This window comes from Cynoglossus semilaevis, chromosome 18 (assembly GCF_000523025.1).
Source record: "Cynoglossus semilaevis isolate Cse_v1.0 chromosome 18, Cse_v1.0, whole genome shotgun sequence".
NCBI classification, from domain to species: Eukaryota; Metazoa; Chordata; class Actinopteri; order Pleuronectiformes; family Cynoglossidae; genus Cynoglossus; species Cynoglossus semilaevis.
Genome location: NC_024324.1, coordinates 9304953 through 9312266, shown reverse-complemented (window position 1 = coordinate 9312266; position 7314 = coordinate 9304953). Strand labels below are relative to the sequence as shown.

The 7314-nt window shown below is 38.0% G+C and overlaps 1 long non-coding RNA gene across 1 annotated transcript; it reads right to left on the bottom strand.

Annotated features, from left to right (window-relative positions):
• Positions 1-29: 29 nt before the first annotated feature.
• On the bottom strand, positions 30-7069 carry LOC107989949 (uncharacterized). Its single transcript, XR_001761465.2, has 3 exons — positions 5684-7069; positions 5350-5499; positions 30-2724 (listed from the first exon to the last, which is right to left on the bottom strand). It is a non-coding gene; the product is annotated as an uncharacterized LOC107989949 (long non-coding RNA).
• Between the last annotated feature and the right edge of the window lie 245 nt (positions 7070-7314).

Here is a 7314-nt window from a genome sequence, read left to right as displayed (position 1 = left end):
TATATATACTGTATATATATGTATATTTAATCATTTATATTTATTTTAACTGTCATATTGACTTTCATAAAAAGAAGATATAAAAATATTTTGCTCGGTAACAGTTTTGCTGTTATTTTTCAACATTCACTGTAGCTTGGAAATAGATGATAATTGGTTCAGCAAGAGAAAAGCTTACCATGCAAGATCTATAATTATCTGCCAAAGACAAGGAGTAAAAAAGAATCTGCAGTAGAGAAATTCTTATTGAAGAAACAAAATTCACAATATGCTTGTTTATCTGCATACATCTAGACCACTACAGGCCCAAAAATCCTGAAACACAGTATTTGTAGAAGGCAAAGGGCAGCCATTAACAGTGAACAACCACACTCCGTGAGTGACAGCAATGAAACCTTGCACACCAGGAGCATCACCCCTGAGGTTTGACACACTTTAGGAGTGACCAGTGATTTACGAGTGCATGGACACATCTACTGCAGCAGTGCAACTTTCGACACCTATATATTGGTGTCCTGCAATTTCAAATGTGTGGTAAATTAAAAAAAAAAACAAGAACATAACATGGCTAGTGTTAACAATACGTATGAACTCAACTTTGGAAGCAGGTTTGTACAAAAGATATGCATGAATACTTCAATAATACTTATCCTTTGATTACCTGAGATTTTCCTGAGTGGATCTTTAAAGTATTGGACAAGGACTTTTAAAATAATGTGCCCTGAATTTGGCAAAAGGAGTGTGTGGAAAACCCACAGAAGAGAAAAAAAACTGCAGGTTTTTACAACAGAGGTAGGTGGAGGGGTTTAGGAATCAGGATCAGGCATGAGGGAAGAACCTGTCATTGTTTTTAAAACCAAGAATATATTTTTGGAGTATCAGAGATATGAAAAATTAACATTAACTTTTGACAATGTCCCTTGGTCAAAGGGAAGGCGATTCTTAAAATTCTAATACTCTGTAAGCAGAAGAAAGACACAGGAGGAGAAACCTTCACAAAAAATGAGAAGTTGTTCTCCATGCCGGTTTCACCAGCATCCCTGTCTCCAGCTACCTCTCTGCTTCTTCCTGAGCGTGAGCCAGCGACGTGCACTGTGGCCTAGTTTCCATAGGAACATGTTTGTAGTTTGTGCACTGCTCTCCATCATACTACCTTTTTTATTTATGTATTTATAGGAATTATCACCATGGATGGAATTGAGAGAAAAATGAAACTAAAGGTTGGAAATTAAATGTTAAGGATACCATGGTAGCTGTCAGCTGGCCAATCAAATGCATCTGGAGACACATTGCCGTCACACAGGGAAATAGTACAAGTAATATGTGGGTAAATTATTTTCTGATATTCATGCATATCTCAATTACAAAATTGGAAGCTTCCCTGCATTCTGGCACTGAAACATATTAATACGACAAACATTTTTACTGCAAATTAGATTAGTATTATTCCCCTCATCTGTTTTTTTACAGAATATATTACATGCTACAAACCATAATCGCAAATTAGCAAAAATTGCTTCAATAAAATAAATTGCCCAAAAGTCTCATACTGGGGCATTTGTGTTGCTACAGAAATATTAAGCCAAAGCTTAGTTAATAATAATAGGTTTCTGTTTGCAACATCTCCCATGTCACCCGCCAACTATTGCATTTGTTATTTCAAAATTGTGCACCTACAATGTCTTAGACAATTAAATGTGTTATCGAAGAGCTAAAAGTTAGCCATAAAATATAACGAAATTCTATAAGTCAGCACAAACACATTACATCAGCCATATTACATTGTGATATAATGCTTACCAAGAAAACAGCTTAATTATACACAAAATTGCAAACAGCATCCCGATAATTATTTACCAGTAACCAATAAAGACGAGAAAGATTCTAAAAAGAAAGATTCTTTAAAATGCACAGTTTGAACTATAAACTGTTAAGTGAAGAACCAATATGTCTATTTTGGGTAAATTTATCGTAGTTTCATCGCCCATCAATGCCAATAAACTAAAAACTTTGGAAAAAACAAATATTTGAAAACTTAATTCCTACCACGTCGTGTACTTAATGAACCACACTGTTGCTTGAATAATAAACAAAACAATTGTCTAATTGTTTTGGTGACTGAAACTCTACAAAACACAAATGAAATAAAACATGAACATGAAATCTAGTAAACGCATTAAAGCCCACATGGACTGGCTGGCTTGGTATCAAGCATCGCTCATATAAATCTTTTTTTTTGTTTTTAAAATTGAAATGGCAGCTTCCCAATTGAGTATAAAAAAAATCTCTTCAACCCCCTGCAGGAAGCAGAAATGATGGCATTCATTTTGGGGAAGTTAAAAACACAAAGAGGAGGAAAAGACTGAGAGAGTCACAAAGCACAGAGCTCAGAGTGATTGATGCTTAGTGAAGGACTGACTGCTAAAAATATATATTTATATATATACATATTTAAATTCAAGCATTTCTTTCATCAAGCGAAAACACTGGACTAAAGCCAGACATATAAAAAAACACGTAACAGAGATATAGCTCATGGTACCAGGACAGATAAAAGAAAATCACAGGCGGTCACAGCTGACAGAGCAGAGTCGACAATTTCGGACCTGAACACACTCACTTGGTGTTAAAACTCCAGGTCCAGCACAGCAAACCTCCGCTTGACCCACCAACCCAAACTGACTCTGATGCTGGAGCCACGACTTTGACGATGTGTCCATGCAGCTAAGTGGTACAGACAAGTTTGTTTTTTACTTTAAACCACCAACAGTTGAAAATACAAAAAGAAAAACATAACAGAAGAGAGAAAAAAATCACTAAAAGCCTATTTTTACCTCCCTGCATCACAGTGGGTTTGTGTGGAGCCTAATATCAGACACAACAAGAGACTAAGGCTTTTCATGAAAAGGTGCAGGGACCAGTGGTGATGATGGAGCCACAACCATTCACAGCTGCTTTTAATAGACTCCAAGGCTAAATGTCACGATGCCACTTAACCACACGCTGTCACCATGATTAATTGATAGCCTTCCCACAGAAACATCAGTGACTAATTCTGATGTCGGTTGGGTCACAGTGAGTTTTGGGGGGGTTGACAGTGAACAGCTAAGATACAACCAAAATATATGTTTAAATGTCATTTTAAAATGGACAAGTGGAAAAGGGAGAAAAAGTCAGTCTGATTATCATTCTATTCAATGAGGATATAATATTCACTCGTTACCTGATTAGAAGGACTGTTTAAAATGTATATAGTTTATATATACTTATATATATAGATACTGTATATATACTGTTTATACTGTTTACATATATACACAATGACTAATTCTGGACTTTTATTATATCTATTTTTGTACATTTTATAAAAACCTAACTTTCTGTCATCTATTCAAATATTCAAGTCTGCATGTCTACACTATGGTCATTATTCAAACAACTTTAGATAAAAGGAAGGATATTATTTAATACTTAGCGCGCTAATATATTTGTAACATTCAAATTAAAACTAAAGAATCCAATTGTAAATGTAAACACTTCTTAAGAGTACACAGAAGTGCAGTTTTATTAGATTTTTAGTAGATACTAGTAGGATAAGTGTGACTGACAAGACCTAAGGCGAAAAATACTGTTAGTTTCAACATATGCAAGACATAGAAAAACGCAAGGGTTAAAAATATTATGTGGGTTTGTGGGGACGCAAATGGGAAACAAGTAAATATTACAGACCACGGGCTCACAGACTAGGTTTTTCTTTACACTTTTTGTTGTTTTGTTTTTGAAGTGACAATTTATCAAACACTGACCTAGCCATTCTGCCCTTGGCAACCACAGAAAGGCCCCTCTGTGCATTTGCACTGACGTGCAGCAGAATCATGAGGGAAACGTGAAACTTGACGGAGGACAATCAGCTCTTTGCCGGCTGTCAAGCTCCAGACTGACAATGGTGGCAGGTTGACAATGAGGCCAGATTCCCACCACAGTTCAGAAGGCAGAATAATGGATAAGTGAACCGACAAGATAACTCCATGAATACATGGATGAGATCTCATATGGAGGAGGACAAGGAAATCCTGCAAGGACCCACTGAGTCAGAGTGAACTGGAGCGATCCGTTTTTATATCAGAGGTGCAGCATCAGACATTTCATTAAATGAAGCTCCTCTCACTGCACTGCTTTAAAATGTTTTTCGCCTTCTCCCTAAGATGGGGAACTGTTTTAAAATAGTCGACTACAGACCAGGGAAGATGGTGGCCACCTACAGTATATCAGTGGTGTCCAGAATGTTTTGACTGCAGATGAAATTTGCTCAATAACAACAGCGGAGTGAAAAGAGAAGATTGAAGAAAATCCATCTCCAGCTTTACCAGCAATGTCACCGAGTTCTGGAACTTTACATCACATGAACATAAGTTGGTTCAGTGAAGTTCCAAACAAGAGTGATGTTACTGCTGGTCAAAGTATGCATATATCTACAGGCCGTTATTAGTAAAAGTGATTGATGCCAAACGAAATGACAAGGACACATCAAGTCTAATGTTATCTCACTCTAACTATCTCTGCTTCTGTGTCGTTAAAAGAATGTATTTACCTCCCGACAATCAGTAACAGCTAATAAGCAACAATAATACATCAGTGGATTCATTGCAATAACAGAAACCAGGCATTAATCAAACATGCAGTGCATGAAGGGAGATAATTTGTGAAGCCTTAATAATTAACGTCCCGTTAAATAAACTGATAAATGAAACACATTAATCGTTTCTCAAACCAGTTTAGTCCACATGTAGCTGCTAATTAGTTCACCCAAAGATTAATTCGTAACGGTGAGCACGAGATGCATGGACTTAAAATACATCATGAAACTAAAAATAAATGACCATAAACATATTCTGCGACATCATAGACTGTATATAATAAATGAAGCCACACGTAGTCCAGAAAAAGTCCATTATGTGCTGCCAATTTCTTAATGTCACATAATGTTTTCTGGAGAGATTCTGGTCTAACATTCACTGACATCATTTTCTATGACCTTCGTTGAACTGCCTTTTCAATGGCATTACATTTTCTTGGTCTAAAGCCAACCGTTTCTAATATACAGTCCACGGTCTGGTCAATTTAAAAAAAAAAGATTTCTGGACTAGTCTCCAAGATAAACCAATTACATACACCAAACATTAGCTGCATTAGACACTTGCTGGTGCATTAAAAGTTAAACTGTAGCCTCATATGGCTGCAGTGTGCACAAGCAGCCATTAGTGAGCATCTCTGCTGCGATATTTGACAGTGACATGGAGCAAATGCTGTGAATTCTGTGGTGTTTTTTAGTGTGTGTTCAACACTTACCCAAAAGAGTAGGACTTCCTGGTGATGAAATGTTGATGTCTTCGTTACATCCGAGGTTTCAGGCTGAATCCAGAGGATCTTCCAGAGGAGCTCTCAGCCTAAGACTCCTGGTGTGATGTGCTCCTGGGTAGAATCAGTTTGTGCAAAAACCTGAGAGGAGATAATTCCAGGTGAAAGCAGTGCTGTGGTGTTTGACAGACAGTTGTATTTCAATCATCAGGGCCAGAAATCCTTCAGTGTGTGTTTTTTTCTCACCTATGCTGCAAATGCTCGTGAGAAGAAGAAAAAAACAAAAACAACAACGTGTGAAGCTGGCTGTCACCAGGATACCTACTTCTACAGCTCAGTCCAACGCTGGTCCATGAGCATCTTCAGCTTTGCCCAGTTTTTCCTCCTTCTCTTCTTCCTCCGCTTCCTGTCCTCCAGCTCTGTTGCAATCCAGGAACTCAAAGATGACAGTCCTTCCGTAATAATGACACTTTCTTCTTCTAAATAAAATGATGGCTGTTATCATCTTTCTATGTTTGCTCTGAGCTCCTTGACTTCCAACAGCTCCTGTGTGGCTTTCCTTCTCGGAGCTGATCGTGATTTCCCAAACTCCTGCTAGTGCTTCATTTATCTCTCACATTGATATGCAGAAAATCTGCAGAGACGCTGGAAATGATTAGCACTGATGATAGAACGAAGGTGAAGCCTGTGGCTCCTGCCAACTATGAGCAGCACGCATACCTGCTGTGCACACTGTGCGCACCAGAAGCGTCTAAATAAACATCCCAGGAGGCGAAGCCAGCAGTCTCTGCAGCAGCTGACGAAGGAGTGATTAATTCACGGGGTTTTTTTCTTACTAACGGTCTATTTCTCCGTCCGATGATTCCGGTTCGCTTTCCGTAACATAACGACGTCTCTATATTTTCCACAGAACCGGGAGGAAAAGGGTAATTTCGGTGCCAAATTGACACCGATGTCCGTTGTTGTTTGTCCCTCGCCGTCCGATCCTTTCAGAATCGTGCCAGGTGATTTGGAATTGCCATCAGTGTTAGATGACCAGAGCGCTCGATACACGTAGTAGTCTCTCCCCCGAGGGCGGAGATTGTACGCGAGATAGACAGAAAGGAAAATCAACGCCTTCAAAACAGCAGCAGGAGGAGAAGAAGAGGAGGAGGAGGATGAGAGGAGTCGAGAGGGAGAGTCCGCCCTGCGCTCCCCATCTCTGGAGTTGGGAGTCAAACACCCAAATATGAGAGGAGAACCGGTGTAATTATCACATAAACTGCAAAGTTCGCTGGAGTTAACTCCTGATCACGTGGGGTGGTGATGCTGCATTAAATGTCGGTGAAGTAAACATGGGTGGAGAAAATACATTCAGGTGACTGTTTTTAAGGAACAAATATTCTGCAATTTTCTATGTTACCAAATAAACCATCAAAACAAACTCAAGGGGACAATTATTAAATAAAGTGTCCATATCTTATGAACATGTTTAAAGTTATTAAACAGAAATCAATGGTTACAATGAAGTAAAAAAACGTTTTGCCACTTTTTTGGTCGAATATGCAAAATTACATTAACATATTTACAAACTCTTCTACCGACGGTAATTTAGTTATTGTTTGCTTTCATTTTTCACTGCATTTAAACCATTTAAGATGTTTTCTTTAACTGAAATCATATTTTTTTGTGATTTTTCAAGCATCAAACATTTTAGCATCAAGCAAAAAAGTATCAAAAATCCATCAAAAGTATCATCTCACCCCAAAAAACTAGGAAGAATGTGAAGGGTTAATCTTGACCTTATACAAAAATATTCTTACAGTCCTGTTTGGAACCCTTTGAGATTTGCTTTGAATAAATTCTAAATGCGAGGCCGTACCTGGATTACCATATAAATTGTGTTGCTTAGAGTTCACCAAGACATTTAAGTAAAGTGCATTGATAGAAAGTGGCTAAAAAAAGGGGGTAAAACAA